General features: G+C 43.4%; 1 protein-coding gene across 5 annotated transcripts in view; it reads right to left on the reverse strand.

Moving 5' to 3' along the window:
* LOC138481476 (Y+L amino acid transporter 2-like) overlaps window positions 1–20,349 on the reverse strand; it is a 703,293-nt gene that overhangs the window by 421,989 nt on the left and 260,955 nt on the right. The gene's annotated exons all lie outside the window — the stretch shown is intronic.

Genomic DNA, 20,349 nt, shown 5'->3' on the forward strand with positions numbered 1-20,349 from the left:
AAAAGAATCGCAAAAAGGATGCTGCAGGAAAATGTGAAGAGGCTAAATTAGTGCAGAAAAATTATCAAAGTATGCATTGAAACGGCAATGATAACCAATACAGAAGGATCAAACATGCAGCAGGCCAATAGCCAAAGGCAGTTTGATCAAAGCAATAACAGGTTTTATCCAAGAGGAAGAGGCTTTCGAGGAAGAGTTTTTCAGAGTAATCAGGGAGGATTTCAAAAGATGCAAGCAGGAAACCAGGACATGCAAAATGGGGAATTAATGAGACCACCGCCTGTATGTTGAACGCGTGGGATGACAGGGCATCTAGCTCGCACGTGCAGAAGTCAAGGAATGGTGCAAACAACCAATTCACAAGAGGAGGGATGGTGAATCCATCTGCGTTCTCGCAGCAGGGTGGAAATGGAGCTGCGCAGAATCACATGGTGCAGCAGCAAGCGCCAAGAGTACAGCAAAGCTTGCAGCCGCAGCAGAATGTAACACATTTTCCACAGGGGCAGTCTCAACAGTCCCCAATTCAACTGTCACAAACAACAGGTACAGGACAGATACTGAATTCTGGAATAAGAGATGCCACAAGTGACGGGGGAAATCCATTCACTCAGAATGGAACAAGATTATATATGGACTAGGACAGCTCACTGGGAGACCTGATGTGTTCTATCCTATCTGTGACACAGAACCCTCACGAGGAACCAAGGGTAGATGTCTGTATAGGGGATAAAGAATATTCTTTCTTAGTTGACACGGGTGCGACACGCTCATGTATACATGAAGGCAAGTTTTCTTTGTCCGGCGATGCCATAAATACTCAGGGCTTTATAGGAGCAACAAGTCGCGTTCCTTTTACAAAAGAACTTCCAGTCTCCATAGGAGAATGTGACATGAAAGCACCACTACTATATTCAAAGCAGTCACCAGTGAGTATATTGGGACGAGACCTAATGACAAAGTTAAACATGACAATCTCGTTCACAGAGAAGGGTATAGTATGTTCAACTCCAGGAATGCATTATTTAAATGTGGGTAAAATGATTAGAGCATATGCAGGACAAATGGCTACGAGAGCTATTCCATTAGAACCCGAGATATTCACATATGGAATGCATATATTAATGTCATGGCTACCAGGCCTTGCAGACAAAATAATGAGAACCCCAGATGAGTTTCTGTTCAGGCCAAGAATACCGTTGCATGAGGAAAAGGGACAAGTGTTTCCCTTAACAATACAAGCAGCCATAGTGCGAGTAGAGACGGCTTGTCTTGATGGTTGTGATGATGAAGGCAGACAATGGATGCGCAGTAATCGCCATTGGTGAAGGTTACAGATTGAGTGACGTCACTGATGATGATCTATTTAATGATGCTGGCACAAAAGCATCCTGAATATTTTGATGACGACATGGCAAAGGTGCCTGTCTCAGTATGGACAACAGGCCCTTATGACGTAGGATTACTGAAAGGGGTCCAAGAAGCGAAGATTAAATTGAAACCAGGAGAAATTTTACCAAAAGCACAACAGTATCCCATGTCTAGGGAAGCAGATGAAGGGATTTTGAAGGCAATTTGTGCCAGGATGGAGCAGTGCATCTTAGTGATGTCAGAGTTGTCATGCAATACTTGGGTTTATCCGATTAAAAAATCAGAGAGAGGGTCTTGCCGTTTAATCCAAGATTTACGCCGATAAACCAGATAGTCGAGGCCGAGTTCCCTCTAGTCCCTAGCCCATCCATGATCCTATGTAATATGCCCGTTGAAGCAAGGCATTTCACAGTGCTTGACTTGAAAAATGCATTTTTCTCAATCCCACTGCACAAAGATTCACAAGATTTCACCTTCTTTACGTTCAGGCAAGTTCATCTGAAAAGCACAAGCCTACAACAAGGCTACCGTGAGCCTCCTTCAATTTTCAACAGGGTCCTGCAGATGGACTTAAGCAATATTGCATTAGAGAGTGTTGTCTTGCAATACGTTGATGACATTCTAATTTGCAGCACGACAGAGGAAAAGTGCAGACACAATTCTATTCAGCTATTGACTATACTGGCTGTGAAAGGATATAAAGTTGACAAAGAGAAGTTACAATATTGTCAACAAGAAGTGCTGTACATAGGCCAGCTAATCTCACATGAAGGGAAAAAGGTTACCCCTGAAAGAGCTGAAGCCATTTCAAAGACAGCCAAGCCACACACGATAAAACAAATGCAGAGTTTTCTAGGATTATGTAATTATGTCAGGGCATGGGTCTTTGACTACAGTTCTTATGCCAGGCCCTTGTTACACGCCTTAAAGTAAGCTCAGGCAATGAAAGACAAAATAGTGTGGACCGAGACCATGGAAGGAGGGTTTGTGGAACTAAAAAAGGCCATTTGCACAGCACCAGTTTTAGGGATTCTCAATTATGCAGAGGAATTTTACCTGTTTTCACACACAAATGGCAGTGTTATGACAGCAGTACTCACACAGAGAACCACGTTGGGGTACAAGCCCCTTGCATACTACAGTGGGAATTTAGACCAAGTGATGAGGGGTCACTTCCCGTGCGAACAAAGTTTAGCTACCGCGGCTTTCGCCATAGAGAAGGCTACAACCATTGTGATGGGATGCCCAATGACGTTATTTGTCGAGCACACATTTTTTGCCATTTTAGAGAAACCAAAAGTCACATTGACATCTCAGAGAGCTTCTGCTTATGAAGTGGTCATATCAAATCCAACGATTAAAATAGTTTGATGGAAAATAGTGAATCAAGCTATGTTTATAGCAGAGCCAGTCACTGAAGGAGAGCCAATACATGATTGCGCGAACTATGAAGAATTTTATGACGAGATTCCCAGAGTGAAAGAAGATGCATTGGCTAAAGGGGAAATCGTCTTCGTTGATGGTTCCTCGAGGAAATGATGGACAGAGATATACAGGTGCCGCTGTGATGAAACGCATGGCAAATGGGGAATTTCGAGTATTCATTAGTGCAGATTACCCTCACATTACTCAACACAGAATCACGCAGACCAGGAATCAACGGTGTACAGTAACTCTGCCTATGTGATGTCAACAGTGCACACAGGCCTAGCGTGCTGGAAAAGGAGGGGCTACCTCAGATCGGACGACACACCAGTGCAGCACGCAGCCTTATTGGACATGCTCATTAAGGCACTACAACTTCCAGTGGGCATAGCCATCGTGAAATGCGCCACCCAAATGAAAGGGACAGATTTTATCCCACGTGGAAATCAAGCAGCAGACGCTGAAGCCAAGTGAAGCCAAGTGTGTGGCAGCCAAAGACAAAATAATCATGAGTGTGGAAATAATTAATGTGCATGAGAGAATGATTGTTGCATGAAGTGAGCCGGAGGGCTATAGCAATATGGCAAAAAATCAGTTAATGGAGCTTCAAGGAGAAGCACCAGTGGAAAAGAAGAACTTATGGAAGCGACAAGGGTTTTCTTTAAACCCCTCCGAGAGCTTGTGGCAACAAGACAGCACTGGTAAACCGGTGATGCCTATAGCCTTATTGAAAATAGCACTGGAACAGTTACACTATCCAGCGTACATGACAAAGGAGAATCTAGCAGCAACGATTGCTGAAGACTGGTTCATACCGAACTTGGCAGAACATGTTGCATTTTTTATGGTAAACTGTATAATCTGTCAGCAATTCACGGCTGGGCATAGTCTGCGTGTGATTAGAGGAGTTATCCCAAGGCCTAATGGGCCTTTTCAGCACTTGCATATCGATTATGTCGATATTATTCAAGTATGTAACGGGTACAGGTATCTAATTGTTGTGGTGTGTCCATTATCTAGAGGGATAGAAGCAGGTCCGTGTACACACCCAGACTCTACCTGTGTGGCCAAATTCCTAGGGAGGGAGGTGTTTCCTAGATGGGAAGTGTGTGAAGTAATGACGTCAGACAATGGTCCTCATTTTGTTAATGGGATATGGGAGAAGCTCAATGGCTTGTTAAAGGAAAGGATAGCCAAGTTGAAACTCACTCTATAGAAGGGATGGCTGCACTGTCTTCCACTGGCACTTTATGCACTCAGAAACCATCCTGGTTCTTAGCATCATTTCACGCCGCACGAAATTGTGACGGGCAGAAGGATGTGCATGCCATTGACACCTCAAAATAGTGCTATATGTGATGCTGAGCCAACAGGAGAAGTGTTAGGATTAGAAATGCAAAACTACTTGAATTGCATGACATCTTGTCTTACTGTAATTTCAGGACATTTGCAGCGATGTCAAGAAGGGTGTAGGGCAGTACAGAGCATAGAAAGAGATGTTGCAACAGACCAAGTTCCAGAATTACATGTTCCTCCAATATTCCCTGGGGACACGGTCCTGGTGAGAAATCACACGAGAAAAAAGTGGTATGAACCAAGGTTCAATGGCCCCTTTAGAGTGGAGGACGTCACACCCTCTGCAGTCAAGTTACAGGGAAGAAGAGCCTGGATCTTCTTGGGCGACATCAAGCCATACATCGGAGAAGACCCTCTGCCTGCACCCACCTTGATGAGACTACAGACAATGGGGAAAAACTACAGCACGTGCAGACACGATCCATGACGAGGAAGAAGGACGCATGACCAGCCAAGCAAAAGAGAAAGAACTTTTGTGTAAAGTTGTGGCTTAGTTCTAGACACTTCCTTTGAGCAAAATAAGGGAAGAAGGACATAGAAACATAGACACTCTGTGCATCCTAGTTGCAGGGTGAGGAAGAAGAATTGCACGTATAAGCCATGAAATAGCTTGTTGACTTTGAACTTTGGAATGAGGCACATTGAAGCCTTGATAAGAAAAGACATGCCAAATTCTGATTGAGGAAACATAAATTGAAAGAGAATGCAGTATCCTGATTCTTTCGTCACAGAATCCCTGTTTGGACTTATTTATGGTGTCATTCAATAGTGACCTCACCAAGGACATTCTGATCTATTTCGAGCTAGTATTGAGGTCATACCCATCGTTTGTCGGAAGAATCACAAGCATAACAGAGTTTCTGAAGATCCTGAAAACGAAAATACAATAAGGAGGTTGCTCGCAGTAATTGCAGAGCAGTTTCTTTTGCTCCCGGAGTACAGCGAGGACAAGACATATGTCCCTGTCACAAGAGAATAGCAGACCAGCCAGTAATGTGTTTTTCCACTTAATTAAAGACTTTCCAGAACTTGTGGGGAGACATGCCGAATGTTGACGTCCTCACTTTCATCAGAGACTCAGCGAACACTACACAGCTGAGAATGCTCCTGCATGGAATCGTGATGCAATGTCGAACTTTCTAGTCAGCATCAGAATCACAGAAGAAGAATTTAAACTTTTCTTCGAGGGACAGTGTTACGCTCACATGGTATCCTCAGGGACGCCACCCAACAGGGTTACTAGCTGGTATACTTCTCAGTGGTGCCCAGATGTGATCTGCGAGGGAGGTTAAGCCTGAAAATACAGGAGGACTGTGTTCAAGACTGGCCGACCGGGTAAGTATCCTCCCTCCACCACTGTATTATTGCAGCCCCTCTGGGGCCCTCTCCTCACCTTGTGGTAGATTAGGCGTGCTCTCCGTCCTGCCTTCTTTGCAGGGGTGCGTTGTCTTTCATGGGCGTGTGCGGTCCAGTTACTTCACTTACGCCGGCCCGTTTGATATCGTTCAGGTAGGTCTTATTGCTGTTCTTTCGTATTGTTGCTATTCCTGCATGCCTTTCTTTGTTTAATAATGTCTCATTTTCTTCCTTAGATATGCAGAGCTTCAGCGCAGCAAACTGGCTTTGTTGAGCCTTGCTGGTAAAGGATGGCGCATTAAGAGCGATATGATGCGGTAAGTAAGTGCTATGCGCAGCACTGCGATGTCTTGCCTTTGCTAACCTGTTTTCCTTCTTTCCTTGTAGGTCGCAGTGTTATTCAGCGCGTGTGGAATTTCCGGAGTGGTGCCAGCCGAGAGGTGACAGCCAGATAAGCCTTTTGAGCAGTTTGTAATTTGTAATGTCTCTTATGCTTTCTTTAATGTTGCCTCTGTCTTCCTCTTTCAGGTCGTACTGTCGGGAGGTGTGCAGATTCAAGGAAGCTGTTCACAGGAGCTGCGAGAATCTAAAGATGAAGACTGCAGGTAAGATGCTGCTGCTAACGATGTTCCTTTTGTCTCCTTGCAGGTTCTGCTACTCCAAGGTTCGTGGGTATAGCTGGACACAGTGAGCGTCACGTTGCAAACTGCAAAGTAACGTGAAGCGTGTTGTCTTGCTCGGGTGTGGTTTAAATAGCCCCAATAAAATATTCCAGGTAAAGTAGTCCCTAGGCCACCACACCCAAAACACTAGACCACATAGCTTGGTTCCTAGAAACCAAGCTATGTGGATGCCTCCATGTTGGCTGACAAGCACAATAAATAGTTCCAGAGCACATGTTCTTCATGGTGTATGAGCCTGGCACCATAGGCGCCAGGACTGGCCCCTGGAGGGCTTTTGAAGAGGATGCCAAGCTCTGACAGACCCGAGTCCTGACTCCACCTGGCCAATGGGCTTGCCAGAGGGGTTTTTGGGCGAGGGTCGTGACAGTACTCCCCCCTAAGGCCCCTCCCACGGTGTTCCTTCTGTCTGGTCCAGGTTTAATTGAGAAGTTCTGAAGGAATTTCTTGATTAGACGTGGTGCGTGGATGTTCTCCGTGGGCTCCCAGGACCTATCTTGTGGTCCAAATCCTTTCCAATCGATGAGATAATATAACTTGGACCTAGAGTATTTAGAGTCCAGGATATCTTTGACTTCGAATTCTGGTTCTCCGTCAATAAGTATGGGCTTAGGTGGTGTCTCAATCCGTGTACCGGGTTGCATTGGTCTCAAGAGGGACACATGAAATACCGGGTGGATTTGTAGATTAGGAGGTAAATGCAGTTTCACGGCTACTGGGTTGATAATAACCTTAATGTTATAGAGTCCTAAGTATCTGGGGTGAAAGGTCCGGGTTCCCTTGATGGGTACATATTTATCGGCAAACCAAACTTTGTCTCCTACTTGATAGTCAGGGGCCTTTTTTCAGTGTTGTTCGGCGAATTTCTTTTGTTTTTCTTTGGCATGAATAAGATGTTCCTTCGCCTTTTTGAAAGCCTGAGTGATGGTTGTGTGTAGAGTCTTTACCGCTGGCATTTCCGAGCTGGCTGGAAGGTCTAGTTCAGAGGTATGTGGATGTCTGCCATAAAGGGTATAGAAGGGCGTTTTTCCCATGCTTAAATGCAAGGAATTGTTATATGCATATTCGGCTATCCATGGTAAGTCTTTCCAATTCCTTTGTTCATGGTACAGCATGCATTGTAAATATTGCTTGAGCGTCTGATTGGTCCTCTCGGTTTGGCCGTCCGTTTGGGGATGGTGACTGGTAGATAGCTGAACGTCGATCTGCGCCACAACACATTTTTTCCAGAAATTGGATACAAACTGGCTGCCTCGATCAGAGACCAGAACTGATGGGAAGCGATGTAGCTTAACAACACCATCCAGGAATACTTTTGCTAATGTGGATGCATCTGGGAGGCCTTTGAGAGGAATAAAGTGTGCCATCTTTGAGAATAAGTCCACAACTACAAGGATGGTGTTGAACCCTTGGCTGGGAGGTAGATCAGTGATGAAGTCGAGGGAAAGAGTGTGCCATGGAACTGGAGGAATGTCCAATGGTTGTAGGAGACCAGATGTTTTTTGTTTCTGTGATTTATTTTGTGCGCAGACACCGCAGGATTGAATATACTGAATGATATCCTTACGCCAAGTAGGCCACCAAAAGTTCTCTTTCACCTTAGCTAGGGTTTTTGCGATCCTAGGATGCCCTTCGATCAGTGAATCGTGATAACTTGAAACAATATGCTGTTGTAATTCCTTCTTGGGTACATATAGACGATCCCTAAAAAAGGGTAGATGGTCCTTGATGGAATATTGTTCTCTTTGAGTTTGCCATGCGAGGAAAGCATCAGGATTCATTGTCCGTTGAATTTCTTTTCATAGTTCTGCTTGTGTTAAGGCTGTCGTGATACCCAAGAGTTTGTCTTCAGGTATAATAGGTACTGTGTCTGGAGTTGTATATACCATTTAATCTATGCCCATACGGGATAAGGCATCCGCCTTTCTGTTTCTGACCCCTGATTCTGATTACAGAATCATATTTGGTGAAAAAAAGGGCCCACCGCAGTTGGCGCGAGGACTGGGCTTTGGTTGTTTTGAGTTATTGCAGGTTTCGGTGGTCTGTGATGACTGTAATGGTGTGTATGGCCCCTAGAAGGTAGTGCCGCCAGGCTTTAAAGGCGGATTTGATAGCCAGGAGTTCCTTGTCCGTGATGGCATAATTAATCTCTGGAGGTGAGAACTTTTTTGACCAGAAGGCCACAGGATGTAATTGGCCGGTATCCGGGTCTCTCTGTGAAAGGACAGTCCCCATTGCTAGACTGGACGCATCCGTTTCAACGACATAAGGGAGGTCTGGACGAGGATGTCGCAGGATTGGAGCGGAGGTCTTCGTTTAAGTTCCTGAAAGGCTTTTTCTGCTTCTTCGGTCCAAGCAAACTTTTTATTATTTTTCCGCAATAGTACTGTGATTGGGTGCACAACCTGAGAGAAGTCTGGGATGCACCGGCGGTAGAAGTTTGCAAATCCCAGCATGCTTTGTACCTCTTTCAGAGACGTTGGTGAAGGCCATTTCAGAATGGCATCTACCTTGTGCACGTCCATTCTGATGCCTCCTGGAGTAAGGATAAAACCAAGAAACTCTACTTCAGTGATGTGAAAAAAGCATTTTTCAAGCTTTGCAAACAAGCAATGTTGACAGAGCTTGGTGAGGACTGAACGAACGTGCCTGACATGATCTTGTTTCGAGGCTGAGTACACTAAGATGTTGTCTATGTACACTAAAGCGCACACGTCAATTAACTCCCTCAAGACGTCATTCATGAAATATTGGAATGCCGCAGGAGCGTTGCATAACCCGAAGGGCATGACTTGATATTCAAACAAGCCGTACTTAGTACGTAAGGCGGTTTTCCATTCATCTCCGTTTCTGACTCGGACCAGGTGGTGCGCTCCTCGAAGGTCCAATTTGGTATAAATCTGGGCATCTTTGACTTGGTCTAGCATCTCAGGGATAAGTGTCAAGGGGTAGCGGTTTTTCACAGTGATCTGGTTCAATGCGTGGTAGTCAATACAGGTCCTCAAGTCCCCTTCATTCTTCGGTACAACGAACAAAGGACTGCTGCTGGGGACTTTGAAGGACGGATAAATCTGTTTGCAAGGTACTGGTCTAAATAGGATTTCAAATGAAGGTTTACCGGTTCTGTGAGAACGTAGATCCTGCCGCAAGGGATTTGTGCACCAGGAACAAGGTCGATCTGATAGTCATAGGGCCTGTGCGGCGGGAATGTATTGGCTTGGTCCTTTCGGAATACATCCTGGAAATCATGGTATTCACTTGGCAAGGTATTAGGTACTCCCAGGGTTGATACTGTCGCTCTGGGAGTCATGGGGATACAGACGTCAGGTTTCTCCTCTTGATAATAGCAGGCAGGGGAGCAGTCACCGGGTAAGGTTAATTTCCGTGCCCGCCAGTCTATCAAAGGGTTGTGAGCAACCAACCATGGCATCCCTAGTATTAGCCTGAACTGAGGTGCCCTGATGAGATCAAACGAAATAGACTCCCGATGTCCTTCCTGGCACAGTACGGTTACCCCGGCTGTGCACTGGGTTACTGGTCCGGAAGCGATTTCTGTCCCATCCACGGTGGTTACCTTGTCCATAGTCGGCTTAAACACAATGGAAGCCCCATCTCTGCTGCCAGTTCTTGATCAATATAAGTTCCAACTGCTCCACTGTCGATGTATGCTGCAACGGCATGCATTCTTGACAACCGTTGGTGGTTAATTAAGATCACTGGTATTGCAAAGTGCGAGGTCAGCAACTATTTCTTCTCACTCGACAAACTGACCTCTACATTTGTCGAGCTTGGTAGTTTTCCGATTCCTTAACTTCATCCTTTTCTGTGGCCCCGACTGTTCTTCTTGGGGGTTTTACTGGGTAGTCCATCAGGAAATTACCTGGTTTCCCACAATACAAACAAAGTTGTTGTTGTCTTCCTTTATCCCGCTCTTGTTTTTCAGATACACGTGATGTGTTTTCCCTTGGTCGAACATACACGGCCCGAGGGTCCGTCTTAGACCGGTCTGCTTTTCGGTCCTGCAACCGGTGGTCTAGCTGCACAACCAGATTTATGAATTCGGTAAGTCTCTGGGCGGATCAACCACCTGGGCTAAGACGTCCTTTAATTCGCCACGTAAGCCTAGATGGAACAATGTGGTTCTTTTGTTTTCTGGCCACCTAGCTTCGGCAGCCAGTCTGTTGAAGGTAGCAATGTACGCTAACAAGTCCTGATTCCCATGTCGGAGGGATAAGAGTTCATTGTCTGCTGCTTGTTCCTGGGTATGGTGAGCAAAAAGTGTTTCCATTTCTCTCTGGAACCCCCAAAGTCATGTAATAGAGGATCGTCATGGGTCACCAGCGGCACCGACCAATCTGCTGCACTACCACTCAGGTATGATAAAACAAAAGCTACCCGAGCTTGGTCGTTTGGAAATGCTCCAGGCCTACAAAGGAAATGAAGGCGACACTGATTGATGAACGCTGCATACTTCTGTGGGTCGCCTGAGAACCTTTCTGGTGGTGCCAGGGGAACTGTTCCAGGTAACGTGATCTGTACTGGAGTGGGGGCAGTAGATGGTAAGGTGGGGTTTTGCATCAGTGGATTGCTTCCAGGCAGAGGAGTCTGCCCTGCCTGTGATTGCAAGATCTGCCTACTGATCTCTTCCATACGATCCTTGGTCACTAGCAAGTCCTTCCGGAGAGCATTAGTCTCTTGTCGGACAGAATGAACCTCAGCACAAAGCTCTCCTAGTAATTGGGCCAATTGGTCCATTTCTGATGTCTCTGTGGCGTCCAGGTGGATTTGTTATGGTAGGCTTTGCGTTCTGTTACGCTCACCTGGTATCCACAGAGACGCCACCCAGCCGGGTTACTCGCTGGTATACTTCTCAGTGGTGCCCAGATATGATCTGCGCGGGAGGTTCTGCCTGAAAATACAGGAGGACTGTGTTCAAGACTGGCCGACTGGGTAAGTATCCTCCCTCCACCCCCGTATGATTACAGCCCCTCTGGGGCCCTCTCCTCACCTTGTGGTAGAGTTAGGCATGCTCTCCTTCCTGCCTTCTTTGCAGGGGTGCGTTGTCTTTCATGGGAGTGTGCGGTTCAGTTACTTCAATGAAGCCGGCCTATTTGATATCATTCAGGTAGGTCTTATTGCTGTTCTTTCGTATTGTTGCTATTCCTGCATGCCTTTCTTTGTTTAATAATGTCTCTTTTTCTTCTTAGATATGTGGAGCTTCAGCGCGGCGAACTGGCTTTGTTGAGCCTCTCTGGTAAAGGATGAGCGCTATGATGCGGTAAGTAAGCGCTATGCGCAGCGCTGCGATGTCTTGCCTTTGCTAACCTGTTTTCCGTCTTTCCTTGTAGGTCTCTGTGTTATTCAGCGCGTGTGGAATTTCCGAAGTGGTGCCAGCTGAGAGGTGACCAGCCAGGTAAGCCTTTTGAGCAGTTCGTAATTTGCAATGTCTCTTATGCTTTCTTTAATGTTGCCTCTGTCTTCCTCTTTCAGGTCGTTCTGTCCGGGAGGCGTGCAGATTCAAGGAAGCTGTTCACAGGAGCTGCGAGAAGCTAAAGATGAAGACTGCAAGTAAGATGCTGCTGCTAACGATGTTCCTTTTGTCTCCTTGCAGGTTCTGCTTCTCCTAGGTTCGTGGGTATAGCTGGACACGGTGAGCGTCACGTTGCAAACTGCAAATTAACGCGAAGCGTATTGTCTTGGTGTGGTTTAAATAGCCCCAACAAAATAGTACAGGTAAAGTAGACCCTAGGCCACCACACCCAAAACACTAGACCGCATAGCTTGGTTCTAGGAACCAAGCTATGTGGATGCCTCCATGTTGGCTGACAAACACAAAAAGTAGTTCCAGAGCACATGTTCTTCATGGTGTTCGGCATAGGCGCCAGGACTGGCCCCAGGAGGGCTTTTGAAGAGGGTGGCAGACTCTAGAGACCCGAGTCCTGACTCCACTTGGCCAATGGGCTTGCCAGAGGGGGTTTTGGGCAAGGGTCGTGACAGACAGATCGTGAAGGTGTTACCAAGGACTTCACTTTTGTTTATACTGCCAAGAAACCAACATGTCGTCTGGAGTGAAACGGATCAGGGAACTGGTTTACATGGAACATGCAAATTAGGATTGGCTGTACTTATTGCCTCATTTGGAACTTGCGTTAATGGAAAAAGAACTGTTTTCAGAGACAGGAGACAGTCTATTATTCGGACAAAGAGCATAATCAGTCCAGCATTTGTGACCTGCAAGTAGATGCAGAATCCAGGTGAAGTGGCAATGTTTAGCATGTATTAAAGAGTTCGTTTTAGGGCTGTAGCGAATAGCATATTTAGTATTTGGCCCAATACCGAATAGTTTCTGAACTATTCTGCCTAATATGAAGCCGAATAGTTGCTTTATTTAATAAATCATGTTCCAAACTTCAAAAAACACACTTATTAAAAAAACAAATAAAGCACCATTTTAAATGAATCCTATGCTTTTATTTCCCTTCATTGTAATTAATCTAGAATCTTTATTTAAAGTATAAAAGCCAGAAATAAAGCAGATTTACCCAAAATGAAGGGACCAAATGTAGAGAAGATTGTTGCATAGTCAGTGCCAGTTAAAGTACGAGGCTTCAAAAATGCAAAAGGACTGCCTTTGTGAATCAGATGCATTGCATTCTCTGTACAGTTGCAAAGTCGATGTTGTCGAGTTTCGAAACTTCTTTGCAGCTCACATAGAAATGTATAAAATGGTTCATGTCGGCTCATGCAGGACACAATTCAAGAGGAAATCTTAAATGCGTGAACTATATCTCACAACTATTCACCCTACCCAAACAAATGCTGCTCACTTTTCACTTATCCTAGCCACTCTTTCTCGTCAATACACAAACATATGCAACTTATAATGTCTTCATAAAATTTCAGATAATGTTAAACTGAGCACTTAAATCCTTAAAAAAAGAAAAGGGGGGACTATGATGTACGCAATCGGAAGTGACATGACAGGAACTGAAAGTATCTATGCACATTTCTTTCAGTTTGTTTTTTCCATCTGAAAAAAAGTGCACATTGCATATAAACATTTGCCAAAAGAAAAGATGTTCCTGTATTGTTGCAGGCTAAGATTAAAAGATGAGCACCTTTTTTGTCTAAGGATCTGTAAGAAAACATGCCCTAAAGAGCAGATTACAATATAAGATATTTTTCAGCTGTGTGATAGCAATTTGTCTGGTCTAATTCTACTCAGTTTTGCAAACTGAAGTCTATATTTGCCTTTCTGAGTTCATGTTGCATTGTATTCAAATGAGAATGTCAAAGTATTCGGCAAGAGCCGAATAGCTAGAAACTATTCGGCCAGAGCCGAATAGCTTTTTTTCAGCCGGAATTCGTCTGAATACTTACTCGAAGCAGAAGTTCAGTACACCCCTAGTTAGTTTTGCTTCTTTAGATGAATGAGATGGGAAATCAGAATAGCAACGTTGTCCTCCCTCATGAGGAGAGACATTCATATAGGCCTAGGAACAAATGCTGTAAATTAACTTACAAATGTATTATTTACACATGCCTAGTGTTCATTATCATATTACTGTCATTGATGAATAGAACTGCATTTTTCAGTGGTGCACAAAGCGTTCAGGTTCCTGTGCACCCACCTAATGATGTAGGCGTTAAACCTACAAAGGTACCCAGACCTTACATAGTCATTCCAGTTTCTAGAAAGAATGATAGAGTGACTGAACTTGAGGTGGATGTGATAACCAATGACACACACGCAACACTTGCTAACAGATGAATCGAAAAGCCGGAGACAGGGTCGGCAAAGTAAACCTGAGAGAGGGGTGATGAAAGGTACACACACACAAATAATGAGTACATATACGCCTCGTTTAGTGTCAATGACTGCAGAATCACATTCCAGAAAATGGGGGAAGCTTGGACAAACAACGATGAGAAGTTCCACACCAAGAGAAGTTGAGAGACAAATGGAGAAAGCTGAACTTTTAAAGAGACAAAAGGCTTTAGAGAATAAGCAAATAGAGACAACGCCTGAAAGCACACCTGATCCTGTGAGACATGATATCAGGGCAGTGCCTGGAGAGAAGACACAAACAGAAATTAAAAGAGACATTTTCATGCCTGATTGGTATATTTAAAGGATGAAGCAAATTGTGCAAACTCCTACAAAAATAAATCATTAGGACACGCCCAGGTCATTAATGGAGATACCTGAGAATCCTCCAGCAAGAAGAAGCTATACGGATGTGTTCAAGGATGTGGTTTTAGCAAACTACAGAAAGACTTTAAGAATTAGAAGAAGTAATTGACCAGTGTTTCATGTTTTTCCTTTTGTTACAAAAGTATACAGTCCTAAATAAGATGTGCTTGTATGTAGCTCTTGTTGACCTAAAAACAGCATTCAACTCAGTTTGTAGAAACACTATATGGCAGATATTGCACAAACATGATGCCCCGGGTGTTTTGATCAACATAATACGTCAGCTTTACTCTTTTAACACGTATATCGTATGCTTTGGGGCCGGTGGTGAAATGACTTGTTTGTTCACCGTCGAAAGAGGGGTCAGACAAGGTTGTACACTTGCCCCCTTTCTTTTCAATATTTAAATTCAAGAAGTAATTGACATACATCTGAGAGAGTTCCTAGAATGCCTCAAAATTGACAGCGATAAATATCCTGCCTTATTTTACGCTGATGATGCAGTACTTATAGCGACTTCTCCCCAAAGGCTGAAACAAACATTGTCGGTCTTTGTGAAGAAATGTAGAGTTAGATCTCACTCTGAATGCTGAAAAACCTTAAGTGATGGTCTTTCGCCCAGAAGCTGCAAAACTCAGGCCACTAAAGTTTGAGGTTGATGGTTCTGTGCTTGAACAGGTAGCATTTTGTGATTACTTGGGGCTCAGATATGAGGAACAGGGTGGTTGGCAGCTCAGGTTTCAAAATCGTCCACCACCCTCGAAAAGGAAGGTGGAGAAATTCTAACATTTCACAAAAAGCATGGCATAGGTTCAATCTCCACAGCACTGGATTTATTGCGTAAACAATTAATTCCCTCTGCCCTGCATGGCTCCAAATTGTGGGGGTTATTGCAGTGTTTTGAAGTTAGGTATCATCGAGCAAAAATATTTGGAGAAATTGTTATTGCTACAAGTTTACACTCCATCAGCTTTGGTATTCATGGAGCTGGGATGTGTTCCGGTCGCTTCCCTGATCAGTGCTAGGCCAGCCCTCTTTTGGGCTAGATTATGAAGGCAGCGCGGTCTCAAAAGATACCGGAACACAGTACTTAATCTCCTTGACATGGTGGGGGCAGAAATGTACAGTGGGCCACCCATGTCAAGTCGTTGCTTCAGGATTTGGATTTATTAGAGATATGGCTGAACCCAACAAGCACAAGACACTCCACTTGTACGAATATAAAAGAAAGGTCCAAACAGAGGGGTAATGATTTTTTCTTTGGCAGATGCTGCTGTATTAAAATTGTGCTCTGGCTATCTTGAATGTAGGCATATAGGGGGCTATGAACCATATCTGGATCCGATTTCCCAACTTTTGAAAAGGCTTGTATCTGCATTTTCGATTGGGAATTCTTCCGGTGGGTGCTGTCACAAAAGAATGGCTACCTCGTAACAAGAGCGTTTGCCCACTCTGCAAGGATGGCAACAAGACCATCAGGCATTTTTTGTTATTTTGTAGCGGTTCTGGAGGCCTAAGAATAATGTACCTGACCCATCTTTGGAGATCGACTAAGATTGGGCAAGCAGCTAGCGCAGTGAGATTCTTGGGTCAGTGTCCGAACATCCATGTTGTCAGACCAACTGCACATTACATCCACATGGCTTGGCTGTTAAGAGCTAAATTTCAAGCCCAACTGCCAGGTACTAATTGAGATTACTATGGTAACGAAAGTGAGGCTGCAAGCTGTTGATTCTCCTCCATTGTTTTATCTACTGTTATGATATCTGACTCATTTTTCTATCAAGTCCATGTGTGCTGCTTCAAATTCTGTTTACCGTTGTTCAAAGTTTTATTGTACTGTATTTCATTGACACATTAATTGTGAAGGGACAGTTGTACTGAAGCTAATTTATTGTCTCTTTTTAAGGAATCAACTGCCCGGTGTCTGTTTTATTTATATGTACTTTTATGGTTGACTAACCGAAATAAAGTTGATGATGATTAGCTCTAGAATGATGTCATCTATGGAGCCCATGTTAGAAGGTTGATGTATGAATGCTGGCAGTTGCTGGATAGGAAAACAGGTAGGAAAACAGGTTGGGCTGCTGTATATAATGAACTTGAAAACGTTAATGTAAATCTAAATAAATAAGTTCTGCCACACCCACTGACTCAGGGTCATCTACGCGATAAACACTTTTTATACTTTGCCAGCATATTTATTGGAACATTTCCTCTCTCGGGTTATTTTTCTGGTGTTCATAATTTCTTTTTAATTTCTTTTTAAAATCCAATGCTATATTAATTGACTTTAAGATATAGGTTCACTTACTGTGTGCATATTTTATTATTATTTAAAATAAAATAAATAAATACATTCTGTGCGTATGTAATCATGGGTGCCAGCTTTTGATTTCATCTATGGGGAAAAAGTACCTGGACATATGTTATTCTTCCAGCTGGTCATTTTACCCCTTTTTTCCTGCTGGTTAAATGCGGCTAGTTGGGGTTGTGCAATGTATACTAACAGTCACCAAGAGACCGGCCATAAAACAAGGGGCTTGTAGCATGCGGTGCAACCAAAGTGTGTGATCCTTGGCAGATAATGTAATCTCACTCTGCATTGCCTAAACACATTGTGAGTTCTCAAAGCCAGCCATCTTTTATACATAACAATATCACTTTCAAAACAGGTCAAAATCAGTCGGTGAATGATGAACGTCTTTGAGCGATGGGTTGCAAGTGTTTTAAAATATAGAGTGGGCACGTCCTTCATGGCCAGATTCCAAAGTAATGTCATAGATGATGTAATTAGTGCTGTCACCAGTGATGTCATCAGTAATGTTATCAGGGATGTCATCACTGTGGACATAGGCTGCACAACAGGGGGTAGGAAGTTAAGGTGGCTTTAGCTGAATTTCAACGTCCCTGCAACTTAAGTTTTTTCCTTGAATGCAAATTAGGATTGTATCGACATCCTTAAAGGGATAAAATGACAATGTGTAATAAGTTCACAATCATTAAAATCGTCCTAAGACAGAGGAGTTGCTGAGGGGCTTGGGGGCCTATAGTCTTTTAGTTGTGGCCCCAGATAGAAGCTCTGGGTCTACAAACAAAAGGCCTCCAGACAACGCATCCCCAAATGTTATTAATGTTAGTGTACATAATTTTGATTCAAACACAACTATTGCTGCCAATTGAAAATTCTGTTTTGATAAGTCTATCTGCATACGTACATCCTCCCTATGAACTACACAAGTAGTGAAACGGGATGAGGATTTTAGTAGAGGACGTGAAAATATAGGGAATTTTCAGTTGAGGACATGAACATGTACTACAAAAGATTAAACAAAGGGCTAATCAATGGATCAATTCAAAAGTTATTATTGAAGAGTAACAAGTGTTGGAAATGAAAAAATAAGATTTGTATTTTTGGTATTACATAAAAAATGGGAAATAAAAATAAGCAAACAGTTCTAAGGTTTTTCTATTTGCTCTTTGGAGCAAGGCACATTGAACATGCACCTGTGATTACTCTTAACCACACTCTAAGGTGTTAAGTTCAGTGGCCAGTTTTCACTTCTGCTGATTGAGGGCAGCGCACGTCAGGGTTAGGGTCAGGTCTTTGCGCATGAGGGCCTGATTCACAGAACATTTTCCTATGGGATTGCACCATTATAAAACACTTCCATGAATCAGGCCCTGAATGTGGGTGTTTCATTCTACATCACGCCAAGAAACTGAAAGAAGATTAATTGCATTGATGCATGCCATCAAGCCCCATTGCATTTGGGAGATGCTAGTCCAGTGCTGGTTTTAACTTTGCTTTCTGAGACTTGTAGTGTATAATGGGGAAATCCAGGACTACATGTCACAGAAAGCAAAGTTAAAATTAAGAATGGACTCGCTTTTCCCAAATGGAGTGGAGCATGTTGGCATGTATGACACTTGTGTATTACACCTTGTGACCACATGTGAGGTGGTTGATGCGTAAGATGGCCTTATGGCAAAGGTATCTGGCCTTGTTGCAATGTTTGAATTTGGCTATTGTGTTGTATGATTTATTTTTTCATTTCCTTGAAGCAAGCTTTGCTGGTGATTTGTATTTAATAAATAAAATTACTACTGCTACAGGGATGTCATTTCACCAAAATACCAGGGGTAGCGGAAGTGAAATCACATGACCCTCGACCTCTGATGACATCACAGGAAGTGATGTAATTTGTCTCCATCCCGAAGTGACATTACGGGAAGCGATGGAACACAATCTTTCATCTCTTGACAAAACAGGAAGTGGCATCACATAGCATTGTTCCTAAGTACACTACGATAAATATGGTTACAATATCATTGTAATGTGATATAGATTTTATACAAGAGTGAATCAACATATGTATCATTAATATCAGTGTGGATAGGCCCATATTACCAAATTATAATGATGTGTTATTATATAGCACTTACACTTAAGCACTTTATATAGAACAAATATAAATACAATAACATCCAACCTGTGTTGGTACTCATGTATAGACCTCAGAAGGATGAAAGGCTGAGTTGGCCTTGGTGGGATTCAAACCTGCAACCTGAATATCACACACACATCGCAGCTGCGACTGCTCAACCCACTGAGCTATTTTACCAGCTACAGCTATCTCACCAGCTACAGTAAAATGAGCAATTAAATGTCTGAATTATATGTCTGAATGTACTCAAAGTCAGAAAGCATATTACACTCTGTAGTGGATATCAATAAACTGTTAATAAACTGGTAACAGATTTAACAGCAGGCCAGTTCATCTGAAGGTCTAGTGCAATGTTGGCCACATGTCAAGCCTGCATGGTTCTATTTTTCAGGCTTCAGAGGTTGGCAAAATACATACCATTGGGAGGGTTCATAACTGCGTATTAAAGAATTTAGAATAGCGCAGGAAAAGCAGCGCGCACACACACATCCAGGACTTTGGGCACTCTTTACCTCATACATGCAAACAAACATCTTGAACAGCATGCCATGGAGATAGGAAAGATAGACAAATTGCAACAAAGCATTAATTGCAGCACAATGAAATCAAGGTCCACTTGATGTGCTATGGTCTAACATTTCTACACTGTACACAAGCTTTTAGGCACAAGGATTTTGTCAAGTCGCTGAGGACACCGAGATGGAATGTCTTGTGATGATCGTAACAGAGACAACAGCAGAAAATAAACATGCTATAACTGCATCTTGCGAGAAGCAAAATACATAAAGTTTTTGTCTGCATTGTGAATTTGAGGTGTTTTAAGAACATACAAAACCAGACTAAATCAGTGACTCACCCCCTGAAGTGTTCCTAAAATAAAATTTTAATGAGTTTAGCAATTATTGCATAGAATTCCAGAAAGACTATTTGTTATTCCTATTTTTTCTTGTTTAGAGCCACTGCTCGAGTGTTACACTTGTGGAACCCCTTGTTCTTTTTTTAAGAGGCCTAATCAAGAAAGCCAGACACCACAGAAACATAGAGTTACATGGTGCTGGTCACAGCCCAGGAGCTTCCATTAAAAAATATTAAAAAAAGAAAAAAGAAAAAAAATATTTTCTTTTTTAGGGATAGCAAGGGAGACCGCTGGGGTTGCACTTGCGACCCCTGGTGACCCCCAAATGACGTCCCTGTACTGCTACCGTACGTGCCACAAGAATGTGGGAGATGTGCGCCTGTTCAAAGTACCACTAAAACAATCACAGATAGAGAACTAAGCTGGAAGAAAATGGCATCCCCCTTTTCTTCTCCCAGAAAGCTTTGTCTGCCCTAAACTTGTCTAGATTCATTTCCCCAGACATATACTTTTTTATGCATTTACTTCTTTGTGCCTTTACTTTGTCTGCATCTTCACATTGTGTAGGCTGCAATGGGTGTGGTTAAGGTGAGCCTACAGATAGGGTTGGGGTCAAGGTGTGGCAGTGGGAAGATCATTGGGTAGAAAAGAATGGGGTTACAGTGG

This window comes from Ambystoma mexicanum, chromosome 5p, assembly GCF_040938575.1.
Source record: "Ambystoma mexicanum isolate Mex_15411 chromosome 5p, UKY_AmexF1_1, whole genome shotgun sequence".
NCBI lineage: Eukaryota > Metazoa > Chordata > Amphibia > Caudata > Ambystomatidae > Ambystoma > Ambystoma mexicanum.